The following is a 20001-nucleotide window of genomic DNA, read 5'->3' as shown; positions in this document are numbered from 1 at the left end:
ACTCTGTCGGAGTCGGTAAAGCCAGCAGGATTCTCAGTACATCGCGCAGACAGGAATAAATATCTCTCCGGGAAGTAGAAGAGCAGAGGGCGGTGTTTTTTGATTAACGACTCATAGTGTAATTCTAGGAACATATAGGAACTCAAGTCCTTTTCTTCACCCGACCTAGAAAACCTCACAATTAAATGCCGACCATATTATCTCCCAAGATAATTCTCCTCCGTCATCGTCATTGCCGTTTACATCCCACCTCAAGCCAAAACCTTGATGGCCCTCAAAAACTTCAATGGACTTTATGCAAACTGGGAACCACATAAGGAAGTGTATAGGAGATATAGTACCCAGTGTGACTATTAAAACCTACCTTAACCAGAAACCACAGACAGATGGTAGCATTCATGCGAAACTGAAAGCGTGAACCACTGCATTTAACCATGGCAAGGCGACTGGTAATATTGCAGAATATAAACAGTGTAGTTATTCACTCCACAAGGCAATCAAACAAGCTAAATGTCAATATAGAGAGCAATTCGCAATTCATCGGCTCAGACACGAGACGTATGTAGCAGGGACTGCAGACAATCACGGACTACAAAAGGAAAATCATTCATGTCACCGAGACTGACATCTTGCTTCCGGACAGGCTAAAAACATTCTTTGCACGCTTTGAGGATAACACAGTGCCACCAACGCAGCCCGCTAACTTGGACTGTGGGCTCACCTTCTCCGTGGCTGACGTGAGTAAAACATTTAAATGTGTTAACCCTCACAAGGCTGACGGCCCAGACGGCATCCCTAGCCGCATCCTCAGAGCATGCACAGACCAGCTGGCTGGTGTGTTTACGGGCATATTCAATCTCTCCCTATCCCAGTCTGCTGTCCCCACATGCTTCAAGATGGCCACAATTGTTCCTGGACCCAAGAAGGCAAAGGTAACTGAACTTAATGACTATCGCCCTGTAGCACTCACCTCTGTCATCACGAAGTGCTTTGAGAGACTAGTCAAGGATCAAATGACCTCTACCTTACCTGCCACCCTAGACCCACTTCAATTTGCTTACCGCCCCAATAGATCCACAGACGATGCAATAGCCATCACTCTGCACACTGCCCTATCCCATTTGGACAAGAGGACTACCCATGTAAGAATGCTGTTCATTGACTATAGCTCAGCATTCAACACCATAGTACCCTCCACGCTCATCACTAAGCTCGAGGCCCTGGGTCTAAATCACACCCTGTGCAACTGGGTCCTGGACTTCCTGACGGGTCTTCCCCAGGTGGTGAAGGTAGGAAACATCACCTCCACTCTGCTGATTCTCAACACTGGGGCCCCACAAGGGTGCGTACTCAGCCCCCTCATGTACTCCATGTTCACCCATGACTGCTTGGCCAAACATGCCTCCAACTCAATCATCATGTTTGCAGGTGACACAACAGTAGTAGGCTTGATTACCACCGATGACGAGAGCTCTGGGAGTGTGGTGCCTGGAAAACACCCTCTCACTCAACGTCAACAAAACAAAGGAGATATTTGCAGACTTCAGGAAACAGCATCTACATCAACGGAACCGAAGTGGAGAAGGTGGAAAGCTTCAAGTTCCTTGGCGTACACACCACTGACAAACTGAAATGGACCACCCACACAGACCATGTGGTGAAGAAGGCGCAACAGAGCCTCTTCAACCTCAGGAGTCTGAAGAAATTTGGCTTGTCACCTAAAGCCCTCACAAACCTTTACAGATGCACAATTGAAAACATCCTGTAGGGCTGTATCACCGACTGGTACGGCAACTGCACCGCCTGCAACCGCAAGGCTCTCCAGAGGGTAGTGCGGTCTGCCCAACGCATTACCGGGGGCAAACTACCCGCCCTCCAGGACACCTACAGCACACAATGTCACAGGAAGGCCCAAAAAATCATCAAGGACATCAACCACCCGAGCCACCCCGCTATCATCCAGAAGGCAAGGTCAGTAGAGGTGGATCAAAGCAGGGACCGACAGACTGAAAAACAGCTTCTATCTCAAGGCCATCAGACTGTTAAAGAGCCATCACTAGAACATTAGAGGCTGCTGCCTGTAGGCATAGACTAGAAATCACTGGCCACTTTAAGGAATGGAACACTAGTCACTTTAATAATGTTTACATACCTGGCATTACTCATCACATATGTATATACTGTATTCTATTCTATTCTATGGTATCTTAGTCACTTAATAATGTTTACATATCTTTCATTACTCATCTCATATGTATATGCTGTTTTCTAAACTATTCTACTGTATCTTAGTCCGTTCCGCTCTGACATCGCTCATCCATATGTATATAGTCTTAATTCATTCCTACTTAGTGTATATGTGGTGTAATTTGCTTGTTAGATATAATTTTTTTTAACCTTTATTTAACTAGGCAAGTCAGTTAAGAACAATTTCTTATTTACGCTGACAGCCTAGAAAGAGTGGGTTAACTGCCTTGTTCAGGGGCCGAATGACAGATGTTTACCTTGTCAGCTCGGGGATCTAGCAACCTTTCTGTTACTGGCCCAACGCTCTAACCACCTAGGCTACCTGCCACCCCAACTGCACTGTCGGAGCTAGAAGCATATAAGCATTTCGCTACACCTGCAATAACATCTGCTAATCACATGTATGTGACCAATAAAATTTGATTTGATTCACTATTGTTTTACAATGTAGAAAATAGTAAAAATAAAGAAAAACCCTTGAACGAGTAGGTGTCCAAACTTCTGACTGGTATTGTACATACAGAGTTAACCACATCACCCTGAGGACACTGACAGGCATCCACAGTTCAAGACGTGGGCACAAACCGAGAAAGTGAAGGCCTCCAATTAGTAGCCGTTCCCATAAGCCTCTGCATTATCTCCTTACTGAACAGCTTGTACGTAATTACAGACACTGAACTGGGACTGATGTCAGTAAATCTGACTTTAATTGAGACCCAGAAGATTGGATCTTGGCAGCTTTTCAGGATGGGTCAATCCTTCTTTCCTCGTGATGGCTGTTAGAGACTTGAGAGCCCAGCCACGGCTTATATTAACCTTGGGTGATGGAGATAGATGGAGAGGAGATTTTAAGAAATGCAGACAAAACAATATTTTGTCATTTGAATAGACTCTATAACAGTTCTAGTGATGCTAATTGATATTTGCCTATAATATCAAAAGATGACATTATGAGTCATGCCATTAGGACTTCATTATCAGATGGGGGTAGAAAAGAATGAGATACAAAATATGCACCAGCAAGACACACCAAAGCCATACTCAAGGAACATGGTTCTTAAAAGTAACAGCAGTCATAAAAAAGCTATGACCGACTGGTAGTTAGTTACTCTCGTGATACACCAAGGTTGGGACTTACTGTGGTTCCACGCTTCAGTACACATCTAAAATCTGGAGAAATTAACATATCTAGGTTAAACCAGCACTGTACCATAACCACTGCTTTAATTGCTTGAGCTGGATATGTGAAAAGAAGGAAATTATGCTGTCTGCCTAATCCAACATGTTTGTTTATAATCTCTGCTAATCTGCTTTAACTGTTGCAGCATAACTAATCTGTCTTCACAGTGTTTACATCCCAAGAGGAGAGAGAGGCTGGGGACGTCATGGGAATGCCACCCTGAGGCTTTATCTACTTAGTCCTAGACCCTGTACTAATACAACTGTGAGACACACTGAAGATGGATAGAACATTTACCATGGATTTAGTGAGTTCTTATGTCATGTCATCATATTGCCAACACACAGAGAAGCAGTGGCCACTGGCATGTCTCAGTCTGTCTATCCAAGCTGCATTCAAGGATTCGACCACAACACTATCTATGACGGCATTTCATTGCCTGTGGTTTGGTAGATCACAGTCTGTGAATTTACTGGAGCATTGTCTGATACGTAGAATGCTTACCCGCAACTAGTGCATTTCATACCAATTAAATCAAACATGCCTACATATCAAAATACATGTATTGTGGGTTCTAATCATTTCCTGTGTTCAGTGTGAACTGGGGAAGCGTAGACTGTGTGTTACCCAAGGAAATCCCTAGAGGGCAGACTAAATCAAATGAACCAGTAAACCACAAAACTCAATACATATTTTCTGTCAACAGATTTCCTGCCATTTGCTCTCCATCTGGGTGGAGAGTTTTCCAAAAATAATAAAATACCCATATGCATGTCCAGATGGAAATAGTTTCATTAAGTAAAATTGGGTGGTAAGCTACATCGAGGTTGAAGAAACCACTGGAATACTTAGTCTATAATTAAACTTTGTGGAGGTGCTACATGTTTGAACCCAGCATCCTACATAGTAGTGTTTGAGTGTCTCTTCTCTCCTGAAAGACCATCCCTGTTTCCTGTTTCAGTACCCTGGGTGTAGTCATGCAGAAGCTTGTGTGTTCTGCTATCAGAGGGAATTTGTTTGAACCCAGACAAAAGAGGGACTCGAAACATCAAACATTCATACACTACACTACTCAATTATGAAAGAAGTTGAGAGGCCATGCAAAAGAAGACCAAATGAATTTATGGTGTTTCCTGTAATCAACATGCTGTGAAACACAGATCTCCAAACTAAGCCATTGCAACATGGTTTTTTATGCTTTTGCCAGCCATTTTGTCTGAGACATTATGAATGATCATCCAAACTCACATTTACCATGCCTTTTACAGGTCACATTGCTGGGTCTCTGACTGACATTACTAATATGTAATTGAAAATATACTGAACAAAAATATAAACGTAACATGCAACAATTTCTAAGATTTTACTGAGGTACAGTTCATAGGAAATCAGTCAATTGAAATGAATTCATGAGGCCCTACTCTATGGATTTCACATGACTGGGAATACAGATATTCATCTGTTGGTCACAGATACCTTAAAAAAATGGGCCTCACAATGAGCCTCAGGATCTCAACACAGTATTTCATGGTATTTCTGTGCACTCAAATTGCCATCGATAAAATGCAATTGTGTTCATTGTCCGTAGCTTATGCCTGCCCATACCATAACCCTACCGCCACCATGGGGCACTCTGTTCACAATGTTGACATCAGCAAACCGCTCGCTCACACGGTTGTGAGGCTGGTTGGATTCTGAGGCTGGTTGGACTTACTGCTAAATTCTCTAAAATTACATTGGAGGCAGCATATGGTAGAGAAATGAACATTAAATTCTCTGGCAACAGCTCTGGTGGACATTCCTGGAGTCACCATGCCAATTGCGCATTCCCTCAAAAGCTCAGACATCTGTGGCACTGTGTTGTGTGACAAAACTGCATATATAAGAGTTGCCTTTTATTGTCCCCAGCACAAAGTGTGCCTGTGTAATGATCATGCTATTAAATTATGAGCTTCTTGATATGACACACCTGTCAGGTAGATGGATTATTTTAGCCAAAGAAAAATGCTCACTAACAGGGAAGTAAACAAATTTGTGCACAACATTTGAGAGAAATAAGCTTTTTGTGCATATGGAACATTTCTGGGATCTTTAATTTCAGCTCATGAAACATGGGACCCAACATTTTCTATGTTGCGTTTATGTTTTTGTTCAGTATATTTACTCAGCAAAAAAAGAAACAGCCCTTTTTCAGGACCCTGTCTTTCAAAGATAATTAGTAAAAATCCAAATAACTTCACAGATCTTCATTGTAAAGGGTTTAAACACTGTTTCCCATACTTATTCAATGAACCATAAACAATTAATAAACATGCACTAACAGCTTACAGACAGTAGGCAATTAAGGTCACAGTTATGAAAACTTAGGACACTAAAGAGGTCTTTCTACTGACTCTGAAAAATACCAAAAGAAAGATGCCCAGGTTCTCTGCTCATCTGGTGGACGTGCCTTGGGCATGCTGGAAGGAGGCATGAGGACTGCAGATAAATTGCAATGTCCGTACTGTGAGACACCTAAAACAGCGATACAGGGAGACAGGACGGACAGCTGATCATCTTCGCAGTGGCAGAGTACATGTAACAGCACCTGCCCAGGATCGGTACATCAGAACATCACACCTGCGGGACAGGTACAGGATGGCAACAACAACTGCCGAGTTACACCAGGAACGCACAATCACTCCATCAGTGCTCAGACTGTCTGCAATAGGCTGAGAGAGGCTGGACTGAGGACTTGTAGGCCTGTTGTAAGGCAGGTCCTCACCAGACATCACAGGCAACAATGTCGCCTATGGGCATAAACCCACCATCGCTGGACCAGACAGGACTGGCAAAAAGTGCTCTTCACTGACGAGTCATGGTTTTGTCTCACCATGGGGTGATGGTCGGATTCGAGTTTATTGTCGAAGGAATGAGCGTTACACTGAGGCCTGTACTATGGAGTGGGATCAATTTGGAGGTGGAGGATCCGTCATGGTCTGGGGCGGTGTTTCACAGCACCATCGGACGGAGCTTGTTGTCAAGGCAGGCAATTTCAACGCTGTGCGTTACAGGGAAGACGTCCTCCTCCCTCATGTGGTACCCTTCCTGCAGGCTCATCCTGACATGACCCTCCAGCATGACACTGCTACCAGCCATACTGCTTGTTCTGTGCGTGATTTCCTGCAAGACAGGAACGTCAGTGTTCTGCCATGGGCAGCGAAGAGCCCGGATCTCAATCCCATCGAGCACGTCTGGGACCTGTTGGATCGGAGGGTGAGGGCTAGTGCCATTCCCCCCAGAAATGTCCGGGAACTTGCAGGTGCCTTGGTGGAAGAGTGGGGTAACATTTCACCGCAAGAACTGGCAAATCTGGTGCAGTCCATGAGGAGGAGATGCACTGCAGTACTTAATGCAGCTGATGGCCACACCAGATACTGACGGTTACTTTTGATTTTGACTCCCCCCTTTGTTCATGGACACATTTTTCCCTTTCTGTTAGTCACATGTCTGTGGAACTTTCAGTTTATGTCTCAGTTGTTGAATCTTGTTATGTTCATACAAATATTTACACATGTTAAGTTTGCTGAAAATAAACGCAGTTGACAGTGAGAGGACATTTATTTTTTGCTGAGTTTATATTCCCCTCTCTTACTCTTTCTCTCTCTCACAAACAAACTAGAGAGTAGAGAGAGATAATGGAGAGAGGGAGATCTAATCTGAAACATAGCATGGTCCAACTACTGTAGGAGACGCGCCATCACCTTTATCAGGGGAACACAATCGTGAGGGGCAATTCGACCTGAGAGATAACATTGTACTATTTCATTCAATTTGTTACTCTTAATTTGGAGAAATTGTATCCTATCTAAGATGGTAGTTCCCAATCCCCATTTTCACAGATATAGCTATATAGCTGTTCCAGTGTAATGTCCTCTGGGAGAAAGAAGCAGGCCTGAGCTACCATTGTCTATTCCCTTTAAAGTGCTCTACTTTTCACCAGGGGCCATAGGGCTTTAGTAAAAAAGAAGTGCACTATATAGGGAATTGGGTGTCGTTTGGGACACATGTTGTGGAGGGTTGGGATTGGGCATGGAAAAGGGAGAGGAGCAGAAATAATTACCAGAACAACTGAGGCATGACGGTTTGTCCTTGCCCCAAAGTGAAAAGCAGGATGAGGCATGATGAGCTCCATACACCAATCTCAGACCTAACATCTGTGTCATTACATATCAAGAAACATTGTAATGTCTGGACTGCTGCTGGTCCATTCTGACATATACATGGTCTCTGAATTGTGGACCAGTTTATCCGTTGTGATGAGTCAACGTGCCAGTGGATACACTATTTGGAAATATATGATGGATACCAGGGTTGGGTAGGTTACTTTCTAAATGTAATCCGTTACAGTTACTAGTTACTTGTCCACAATTGTAATCAGTAATGTAACTTTTGGATTACCCAAACTCGGTAACATAATCTGATTACTCTGTTACTGTTAGATTACTTTTCCCTTAAGAAGCATTAGAAGACAAAACAGATCCATTAAATGCATTTGGTGTGTCATCATAGTGGTCTCTGACTTGTGGTCAGACTCACTCAGGTGGAAGAAACTTAAACTTGCACCTTTTTCCAACGCTGAATTGAATGTTATTGAGAAAAAAGAAAGGTATCATCATTTATTTTTCATCTCGCTAACATTCTTTCTGAATTTAAAAGTAATCCAAGAAGTAATCATCTATTTTTTTCAAAAGTATCTGTAATCTGATTACCATATCTATGTTGGTTGTGTACCTGATTACAGTTTGTTTTTTGTAATCAGATTACATGTAAAATCCAACTCTGATGGATACAGTGGGTATTATAAGTATTCAGGCCTCTTGTACTACTTCACGTTTTATTTTGTTACAAAATGCGATTAAAATTGATTTAAATGTCTTTTTTGTCAACAATCAACACAAAATACTCTGTCAAAGTGGAAGAGGAATTACTTTTTTTAAAGATGAATGAAAAATTTAACAAATATTCTTTGTAATGCAAGAAGAAATATTATACCTATATACACGGTAGTTCCCATTTTCACAGATATAGCTATATAGCTGTTCCAGTGTCATGTCCTCTGGGAGAGAAGCAGGCCTGAGCTATCATTGTCTATTCCCTTTAAAGTGCTCTACTTTTCACCAGGGGCCATAGGGCTTTAGTAAAAAATAAGTGCACTATATAGGGAATTGGGTGTCGTTTGGGACACATGACGTGGAGGGTTGGGATTGGGCATGGAAAAGGGAGAGGAGCAGAAATAATTACCAGAACAACTGAGGCATGATGGTTTGTCCTTGCCCCAAAGTGAAAAGCAGGATGAGGCATGATGAGCTCCATACACCAATCTCAGACCTAACATCTGTGTCATTACATATCAAGAAACATTGTAATGTCTGGACTGCTGCTGGTCCATTCTGACATATACATGGTCTCTGAATTGTGGACCAGTTTATCCGTTGTGATGAGTCAACGTGCCAGTGGATACACTATTTGGAAATATATGATGGATACCAGGGTTGGGTAGGTTACTTTCTAAATGTAATCCGTTAGTTACTATTTACCTGTCCAAAATTGTAATCAGTAACACAACTTTTGGATTACCCAAACCCAGTAAGGTAATCTGATTACACTCAGTTACTTTTGGATTACTTTCCCTTTAAGAAACATTAGAAGACAAAAAGGATCCATCAAACGTATTTGATGTTTCATCATAGTGGTCTCTGACTTGTGGTCAGACTCACTCAGGTGGAACAAACTTAAACTTGCTCCTTTTTTCAATGCTGAATTGAATGTCATTGAGAAAACAGAAATGGTATTTTTTCCAAAACTTCCTTTCTGAATTTAAAAGTAATCCAAGAAGTAACCATCAAGTTTTCAAACGTATCTGTAATCTGATTACAATATTTTAGCTGGTAATGTAGCTGATAACAGTTAATTTTTTTGTAATCAGATTACGTGTAAACCCCAATTCTGATGGATACAGTGTGTATTGTAAGTATTCACCCCTGTTAGATTTATTCACATTTTATTTTGTTACAAGCTGTGATTAAAATGAATAAATTGTCCTTTTTTTGTCAACGATCTGTACAAAATACTCTAATGTCAAAGTGGAAGAAATATTCCAACATTTTTTAAAGATGAATGAAAAATAAACACTAATATAAAACACTCAAATAAAATCATGATTCAGCCATCACCATGCTTGAAAATAAGGAGGCAATTACTCAGTGATGTGTTGTGTTGAATTGGCTCCAAACATAAGGCTTTTCATTCCAGGCTAAGAAGTGTATTTCTTTGCCGTGTAGTTTTTCTTCAGTATTACTTTAGTGCCTTGTTGCATGTTCTGTATATTTTTATTCTGTATTTTGAAAATTCTTTTCACTCTTATCATTTAGGTCATTATTGTGAAGTAACTACAATGTTGTTGATCCATCCTCAGTTTTCTCCTTCCATTGAACTATCACAGCCATTTTTGCTGTATTCAAATCACCAATGGCCTAATGGTGACATCCCTGAGCAATTTCCTTCCTGTCCTGCAGCTCACTTTAGAAGGACTGATGTACACTATCTTTGATGTGTTTCGTTGTTTTGTACATCATCCACATCATAATTATTAACTTGACTATGCTTAAAGAGATGTTCAATGTCGGATTTGTTATTGTTTCCCATCTACTGACCTTCTTTATGAGGCTTTTGAAAAACTCCCTGAATCTGTGCTTGAAATACTTAACTGAAGGACTCATCCCATATTATTTCACACAGCATGAGTCCATGAAATGTATTAAATCAAATCAAATCAAATTTTATTTGTCACATACACATGGTTAGCAGATGTTAATGCGAGTGTAGCGAAATGCTTGTGCTTCTAGTTCCGACAATGCAGTAATAACGAACAAGTAATCTAACTAACAATTCCAAAAAAACTACTGTCTTATACACAGTGTAAGGGGATAAAGAATATGTACATAAGGATATATGAATGAGTGATGGTACAGAGCAGCATAGGCAAGATACAGTAGATGATATCGAGTACAGTATATACATATGAGATGAGTATGTAAACCAAGTGGCATAGTTAAAGTGGCTAGTGATACATGTATTACATAAGGATGCATTCGATGATATAGAGTACAGTATCTACGTATGCATATGAGATGAATAATGTAGGGTAAGTAACATTATATAAGGTAGCATTGTTTAAAGTGGCTAGTGATATATTTACATCATTTCCCATCAATTCCCATTATTAAAGTGGCTGGAGTAGAGTCAGTGTCATTGACAGTGTGTTGGCAGTAGCCACTCAATGTTAGTGGTGGCTGTTTAACAGTCTGATGGCCTTGAGATAGAAGCTGTTTTTCAGTCTCTCGGTCCCAGCTTTGATGCACCTGTACTGACCTCGCCTTCTGGATGACAGCGGGGTGAACAGGCAGTGGCTCGGGTGGTTGATGTCCTTGATGATCTTTATGGCCTTCCTGTAGCATCGGGTGGTGTAGGTGTCCTGGAGGGCAGGTAGTTTGCCCCCGGTGATGCGTTGTGCAGACCTCACTACCCTCTGGAGAGCCTTACGGTTGAGGGCGGTGCAGTTGCCATACCAGGCGGTGATACAGCCCGCCAGGATGCTCTCGATTGTGCATCTGTAGAAGTTTGTGAGTGCTTTTGGTGACAAGCCGAATTTCTTCAGCCTCCTGAGGTTGAAGAGGCGCTGCTGCGCCTTCCTCACGATGCTGTCTGTGTGAGTGGACCAATTCAGTTTGTCTGTGATGTGTATGCCGAGGAACTTAAAACTTGCTACCCTCTCCACTACTGTTCCATCGATGTGGATGGGGGTGTTCCCTCTGCTGTTTCCTGAAGTCCACAATCATCTCCTTAGTTTTGTTGACGTTGAGTGTGAGGTTATTTTCCTGACACCACACTCTGAGGGCCCTCACCTCCTCCCTGTAGGCCGTCTCGTCGTTGTTGGTAATCAAGCCTACCACTGTTGTGTCGTCCGCAAACTTGATGATTGAGTTGGAGGCGTGCATGGCCACGCAGTCGTGGGTGAACAGGGAGTACAGGAGAGGGCTCAGAACGCACCCTTGTGGGGCCCCAGTGTTGACGATCAGCGGGGAGGAGATGTTGTTGCCTATCCTCACCACCTGGGGGCGGCCCGTCAGGAAGTCCAGAACCCAGTTGCACAGGGCGGGGTCGAGACCCAGGGTCTCGAGCTTGATGACGAGCTTGGAGGGTACTATGGTGTTGAATGCCGAGCTGTAGTCGATGAACAGCATTCTCACATAGGTATTCCTCTTGTCCAGATGGGTTAGGGCAGTGTGCAGTGTGGTTGAGATTGCATCGTCTGTGGACCTATTTGGGCGGTAAGCAAATTGGAGTGGGTCTAGGGTGTCAGGTAGGGTGGAGGTGATATGGTCCTTGACTAGTCTCTCAAAGCACTTCATGATGACGGATGTGAGTGCTACGGGCGGTAGTCGTTTAGCTCAGTTACCTTAGCTTTCTTGGGAACAGGAACAATGGTGGCCCTCTTGAAGCATGTGGGAACAGCAGACTGGTATAGGGATTGATTGAATATGTCCGTAAACACACCGGCCAGCTGGTCTGCGCATGCTCTGAGGGCGCGGCTGGGGATGCCGTCTGGGCCTGCAGCCTTGCGAGGGTTAACACGTTTAAATGTCTTACTCACTTCGGCTGCAGTGAAGGAGAGACCGCATGTTTTCATTGCAGGCCGTGTCAGTGGCACTGTATTGTCCTCAAAGCGGGCAAAAAGTTATTTAGTCTGCCTGGGAGCAAGACATCCTGGTCCGTGACTGGGCTGGGTTTCTTCCTGTAGTCCGTGATTGACTGTAGACCCTGCCACATGCCTCTTGTGTCTGAGCCGTTGAATTGAGATTCTACTTTGTCTCTGTACTGGTGCTTAGCTTGTTTGATAGCCTTGCGGAGGGAATAGCTGCACTGTTTGTATTCAGTCATGTTACCAGACACCTTGCCCTGATTAAAAGCAGTGGTTCGCGCCTTCAGTTTCACACGAATGCTGCCATCAATCCAAGGTTTCTGGTTAGGGAATGTTTTAATCGTTGCTATGGGAACGACATCTTCAACGCACGTTCTAATGAACTCGCACACCGAATCAGCGTATTCGTCAATGTTGTTGTCTGACGCAATACAAAACATCTCCCAGTCCACGTGATGGAAGCAGTCTTGGAGTGTGGAGTCAGCTTGGTCGGACCAGCGTTGGACAGACCTCAGCGTGGGAGCCTCTTGTTTTAGTTTCTGTCTGTAGGCAGGGATCAACAAAATGGAGTCGTGGTCAGCTTTTCCGAAAGGGGGCGGGGCAGGGCCTTATATGCGTCGCGGAAGTTAGAGTAACAATGATCCAGGGTCTTTCCACCCCTGGTTGCGCAATCGATATGCTGATAAAATTTAGGGAGTCTTGTTTTCAGATTAGCCTTGTTAAAATCCCCAGCTACAATGAATGCAGCCTCCGGATAAATCGTTTCCAGTTTGCAGAGAGTTAAATAAAGTTTGTTCAGAGCCATCGATGTGTCTGCTTGGGGGATATATACGGCTGTGATTATAATCGAAGAGAATTCTCTTGGTAGATAATGCGGTCTACATTTGATTGTGAGGAATTCTAAATCAGGTGAACAGAAGGATTTGAGTTCCTGTATGTTTCTTTCATCACACCATGTCACGTTAGTCATAAGGCATACGCCCCCGCCCCTCTTCTTACCAGAAAGATGTTAGTTTCTGTCGGCGCGATGCGTGGAGAAACCCGCTGGCTGCACCGCTTCGGATAGCGTCTCTCCGGTTAGCCATGTTTCCGTGAAGCAGAGAACGTTGCAGTCTCTGATGTCCCTCTGGAATGCTACCCTTGCTCGGATTTCATCAACCTTGTTGTCAAGAGACTGGACATTGGCGAGAAGAATGCTAGGGAGTGGTGCACGATGTGCCCATCTCCGGAGTCTGACCAGAAGACCGCTTCGTTTCCCTCTTTTTCTGAGTCGTTTTTTTGGGTCGCTGCATGTAATCCACTCCTTTACACTGGTTGTAAGACAGAACACAGGATCCGCATCGCGAAAAACATATTCTTGGTCGTACTGATGGTGAGTTGACGCTGATCTTATATTCAGTAGTTCTTCTCGGCTGTATGTAATGAAACCTAAGATGACCTGGGGTACTAGTGTAAGAAATAACACGTAAAAAAACAAAAAACTGCATAGTTTCCTAGGAACGCGAAGCGAGGCGGCCATCTCTGTCGGCGCCGGAAGTTCATCTGTAGTGTCTGAACTATTATGTGATTTGTTAAGTCAAATTTTACTCCTGAACTAATTTAAGCTTGCCTAAATAAAGGGGGTGAATATTGTACTTATGCAAACACTATATTTTAGTCTTTTTTTAACCTTTATTTATCTAGGCAAGTCAGTTAAGAACAAATTCTTATTTAAAATGACAGCCTAGGAACAGTGGGTTAACTGTCTTGTTCAGGGGTAGAACAACAGATTTTTACCTTGTCAGCTCGGGGATTTGATCTAGCAACCTTCCGGTTACTAGTCCAATGCTTTAACCACTAGGATATTTAATTTGTATTAATTTAAATAAAATAAAAATACTTTGACATTATGGAGTATCTTGTGTAGATTAATGACAACAAAAAAAATCGACATTTAAATCTATTTAAATCCAACTATGTAACGCAACAAAACTACTTATAGTACCCACTGTAAATACGTCATACTCTAGATGGGTCTCTGTTGCAACTTTCCTTGCCACTGACACCCCAGGTACAGTTTACGTGGACATAGTGTTCAAAAACAAGACTCCTAATCTGAATGTAAACAAAACGTGTGTCTATATAGGTCGGCTAGCAATGGTCTGGTGAAGTTACTCAAAGCGGATCAACACTCAGTGGTTCTTTCACTTTCAAGGGCAGTGTGTCTCTCTATGACAGGCATCATGAGGTTCCTAATGGTGACAGCTGCCTTTTAAGGCTTGGCTGCTATATAGATGTGTGATTAAGACTCTTATTCTCCTCCCAAGGAGAAGCAACACATTTTCTAGAACACATGAACACAAGCCATATGGCCAAGACAATAAAACGTCTTCATCGCCTCTTGGAGAAGTTGGCTGGTCTGTCCCTACAGACCGTTCCCGAGGCCCTTGACGACGATACTTGAAGCTGCGTTCCCTCACAGGAATGTGTGTTTGTGCAGTGTTGCATTTCTGTTAGCTTGACATTTAAAAGCATTTTTTGATTCATACATTAGCAAAACAATTTTGAGAGGAGAAAGGGGGGAAAAACAGTACAGCCATAGTACAGTACATGCATCTTGCCTTCCACATACAGTATCCAGTACATCACTGAAGAAGTATTTGTGTCCTAATCTAACAAACAATCTCCCATCATAAAGGATTCATCAAAGCTGGAGGCAAGGCTGAGGCATACATACAGTAGATGGTATATGGAGATCATTAGCAGGGATGTCTCGGTGTGAGGCCCTGCCCTGGAGAAAGCCTCTGTCTGTCCCAAATGGCACCCTGTATTCCCTATATAGTGCATTACCTTTCACCAGGGCCCATAGTGCTCTAGTCAAATGTAGTGCATTATATAGGGAATAGTGTACTCACAGACCCAGCAGCTTTGGTTTCAGCCTGCTTCAACAACCAACAACCTCACTGCTATCTTTAAATATGACTGTATTACTGATGTAGTGGGAGAGCTTCCCTCGTGCAAATGGCCATTATGCTTCAGAGTTTGTTGGGAAATATTACTGTCTGGTGTGCACTCTCACTATATAGGCATGCCCCTACAAATAGTATATGTTTATTATCATATATATTATTTTTTATTTCAAACATTGTGTGGTAGTCAACCATATTGAGTAGAAGAGGATCCTCATCTCCTGAAAATGGACTATATCATTCAGATTTATGTCATTCTACTGGAATGGTAAAGGTTTGTGGGTAAAAATGTACTAAAATAAATTAAGTTTATACATTTATATGGAGATATACATTTATAATGAAGACTTGACAAATAATAAAAAATGAAGAATTGCACACTTATTTATGTCGTTACTGTACAAGAATGCTCTTTATACCTGCTCACTTTTCCCAATCCCAAGGTGATAGGATATTTTCTAATCACTCAACAATGTGCAACTTTACATTCCCGGGTCGAGGGCTTAGTTTAGCATAATTTAAACTATTTTTGAGAAGACTATCTTTCCACTCCACTCAAAATCAATGAATTTCATGCAAGCATTTGCAGTAGACTCAAGCTGCCATTTTGAAATGAGCAAAAGTTCCTATTACCACAGAATAGTATGCATAATCATCTCAGGGACTTGATGCAACAAACTAGCACTGAATACAAACCACACATATCCCTTCATGACTCCACACAGCCAATCAACTGTAATTTATTGTAATGTATTCTAAAGGTGGGTCAGTAGTAAAGAAATTATTCTGACTGAAAAGGATCTTATCTAAGAAGCCAATGAGCCATGAAAAGGGCATCTGTTTAGTTTTTTCGTTTCCTCTTTGTTTTGATCAATCTCTCTGATAAAGTTGTACAATATTGTGAAGACATTCTTTCCAGGAAAAACATGGGTCCTTCCTGAAATACGGCATCACTAACTTCGAAATGTAAGTGTTACATACGGGTAGTGTAGTAATGATTTAGGTAAAATGTGCATGATAGTAAGTATAGACAGCTGATGCAAAACAACTCAAAGAACAAATCAGACAACTGCAAACATCAAAATCCACCTTATCGTTTCGGGTAATAATTGCAGGCTTTGGCAATACAAATCTAGCAAAGAACCCTATCACACAAAGCACTCTGTTCAGCTGTCTCAATAGGATGATTACAGCAGATTTGAAAGGTCCTTTAGAGCGAGAAGCTTGGGTAAGAGAGAGAACAGATTATCACACACATGTGGGTGGGGCTGAACCTGGTGTGAGCAACCCTGAACAGCCTGGGAGGACTTATCCCACACCTGACAGTGAGTCAGAACACACACACACACACAGAGTGAGCAAGGGTGTGTGTACGTGCCTGTGCATGTGTGTGTGCGTGTGTGCGTGTGTGCATGTGTGCGTGTGTGCGTGTGTGTGTGTGTGAGTGTGTGTGTTGAATTCACCAACCACTCAGATATATTCTGTCTACCTATTCATTTTACCCAGTGCAGTGTGTTTATTGAAAAGCCATTCTCATTTGCAACAATGGCCTGGGGAGTGTTGCAGTGGAGCAAAATAATGATGAAGGTGGGAAGACCCTCCATTGCCTACTCATTCTCATTCTGACAAAATAAAAAAAGAGTACACTCCCACACTGGAGTACACTGGAGATGTTGTTCATGTTCTAGCTGAGGATATACTCACTCCAGTAAACCGGTGAAAATAGTCAAGCCACAGTAAGGAGAGTCTGGAGACTAGGAGAACTTCATTAGTACAATGGTTGTAGCTGTCAATGGTTTTGAATCGGCATCCTTGCACTTATCAAGCTTTTCACAATCTGACAATCTAATTATCCCCTCACATACACTGCCTTCAGAAAGTATTCACACCGCTTGATTTCCCCCCACATTTTGTTGTGTTACAAAGTGGGATTAAAATATTATTTTTTTGTCAACAATCTACACAAAATACTCTAACGTCAAAGTGAAAATATTCTTACATTTGTAAAAAAAAATAATAATAATTACAAAAATGAAAAAGATCTTGATTACATAAGTATTCAACCACCTGAGACAATATGTTAGAATTACCTTTCTGGTAATTCTAAAAGCCTTGCACACCTGGAATATAATTTTTTTAATTCTTCAAGCTTTGTCAAGGTGGTTGTTGATGATTGCTAGACAGCCATTTTAAGTCTTGCCATAGATTTTCCTTGTCTTGGTAAGCAACTCCCGTGTATATTTGGCCTTGTGTTTTAGGTAATTGTCCTGCTGAATGGTGAATTTGTCTCCCATGACCTGTTGGAAAGCAGACAGAATAAAGCTAAGCACAGAATTTTACCTGCGCTTAGTTTTATTCCATTTATTTTTATGCTAAAAACTCCCTAGTCCTTGCTGATGACAAGCATACCCAGAACATGATGCAGCCACCATCATGCTTGAAAATATGAAAAGTGGTACTCAGTGATGTGTTGTGTTGGATTTGCTTCAAACATAACGCTTTGTATTCAGGACATAAAATTATGTTGTATCCACATTTTTGCAGTTTTGCTTTAGTGACAGTTTTACAGGATGCATGTTTTGGAATATTTGTATTCTGTACAGGCTTCCTTCTTTTCACTCTGTCCATTAAGTTAGTATTGTGGAGTAACTACAATGTTGTTGATCCATTCTCAGTTTTCTCCTATCACAGCCATTAAACTGTAACTATTTTAAAGTCACAATTGGCCTGATGGTGAAATCCCTGAGCAGTTTCCTTCCTCTCCGGCAACTGAGTTAGGATGGACAACTGTATCTTTGTAGTGACTGGGTGTATGCTTGTGTGATTCCCCATGCTCAAAGGGATATTCAATCAATGTCAGATTTTTTTTTTACCCATCTACCAGTAAGTGCCCTTCTTTGCGAGGCATTGGAAAACCTCCCTGGTCTTTGTGTTTGAAATTCATTGCTCGACTGGAGGGACCTTACAGGTATTTGTATGTGTGGGGTACAGAGATGAGGTAATCATTCAAAAATCATCTTTAACATTGTTATTGCACACAGAGTCCATGCAACTTATTATGCGACTTGTTAAGCAAATGTTTACTCCTGAACGTACTCAGGCTTGCCATAAAAAAAGGGGTTGAATATGCTTTTCGGTTTTTCATTATTTATTCATTTGTAAAAATGTCTAAAAACCATAAGTCCTATTTGACATTCTGCGGTATTGTGGGTAAGCTAGGGACTGAAACATTTTATTTATTTTACTTTTATTTAACTAGGCAAGTCAGTTAAGAACAAATTCTTATTTTCAATGACGGCCTAGGAACAGTGGGTTAACTGCCTGTTCAGGGGCAGAACAACAGATTTGTACCTTGTCAGCTCGGGATTTGAACTTGCAACCTTCCGGTTATTAGGCCAACGCTCTAACCAACGCTCTAACCTAGTGGTTATCTAAATACATTTGAAATTCAGGCTGTAACACAACAAAATGTCAAGGGGTGTGAATACTTTCTGAAGGCACTGTAATTGGCTAATTAGGAACAAATTACTACCATCCATCTACTAATAGCTCTACAAGGTAATGGAGGCACCCTTAGATGATAAAACAAATGCTCCATAATCTCGTACTCTTCATCTCTTGTTCAAGAGCTGTTGTCAGAATGGGAAATGGCTCTACGCAAGTTGACATCTATTGAGATGACTCATGTACTGGAGACAGCTCTGCAGAGTGGTCACTAGCTGGCACAGTCACAGTCATACGATCTGATTTTAAACCCAACCTGAACCACAGTGCTAACCCTAATGCCTTACCCTAACCTTAAATTAAGACAAAAAAAGCACATGTTTGTTTCAATTTTGACTTTTCAGCTGGCCTATCTAGTGGAAACCACTCAGTTTTGCCTCCAGGGCTGGCTCTACCATGGAGCCATGCGGATGCAGCTGTTGCCTTCTCAAAGCATTTGTTACAGACTGTTAGCTGATGAAAGCTAGGATTATAACTTATGACAATCCTTCTAAGGATATTAGTCTTATACACGGAGTGTACCAAACATTAGGGACACCTTCCTAATGTTGAGTTGCACCCCTTTTTGCCCTCAGAACAGCCTCAATTTGCCGGGTCATGGACTACACAAGGTGTCAAAAGCATTCCACAGGGATGCTGGCCCATGTTGACTCCAATGCTTCGCAGAATTGTGTCAAGTTGGCTGGATGTCCTTTGCTTGGTGAACCATCCTTGATACACACGGAAAACTGTTGAGCATGAAAAACCCAGCAGCGTTGCAGTTTTTGACACACTCAAACCAGGCACTTCAATCTTTTGTCTTGCCCATTCACCCTCTGAATGGCACACATACACAATCCATGTCTCAATTCTTTCAAGGCTTAAAAATCTTTATTTAACCTGTCTCCTCCCCTTCATCTACACTGATTGAAGTGGATTTAACAAGTGACATCAATAAGGTATTGTAGCTTTCACCTTGTTTCACCTGGTCAGTCTTTGTTATGGAAAAAGCAGGTGTTCCTAATGTTTTGTACACTCAGTGTGGGTGTGTTGTTTAAAGGAGGAGGAGGTGGCATATAATGAACAAGCCTATTACTCTATTAGGTTCAGCTCAGAAAATAAATCACTCGTCCCCAGTGTATGATACAGTTACTACAATGGATTCATATTCTTATTGGTCACCCGACTCATTCTGACATTCTGTCTCCAATTATAGTATTCCTCTTTGTCAGTTATATTAACAGCCACATGAACCCAAAACCCGGAATGTAAGACAGTGGTCAAGGACAAAGTTGAAAAGCTTTACAGCTCTCTTTCTCCAAGGGTACAGTTGGAGGCTGTAGTAGTATTTGTAGTGGAAAAATGGATACATAATTATTTTATGAAATATGTGACATAAT

The sequence above is a fragment of the Oncorhynchus tshawytscha genome, linkage group LG16 (genome assembly GCF_018296145.1).
Source record: "Oncorhynchus tshawytscha isolate Ot180627B linkage group LG16, Otsh_v2.0, whole genome shotgun sequence".
Taxonomy (NCBI): domain Eukaryota; kingdom Metazoa; phylum Chordata; class Actinopteri; order Salmoniformes; family Salmonidae; genus Oncorhynchus; species Oncorhynchus tshawytscha.
Note: the sequence above shows the minus strand (reverse complement) of the source record.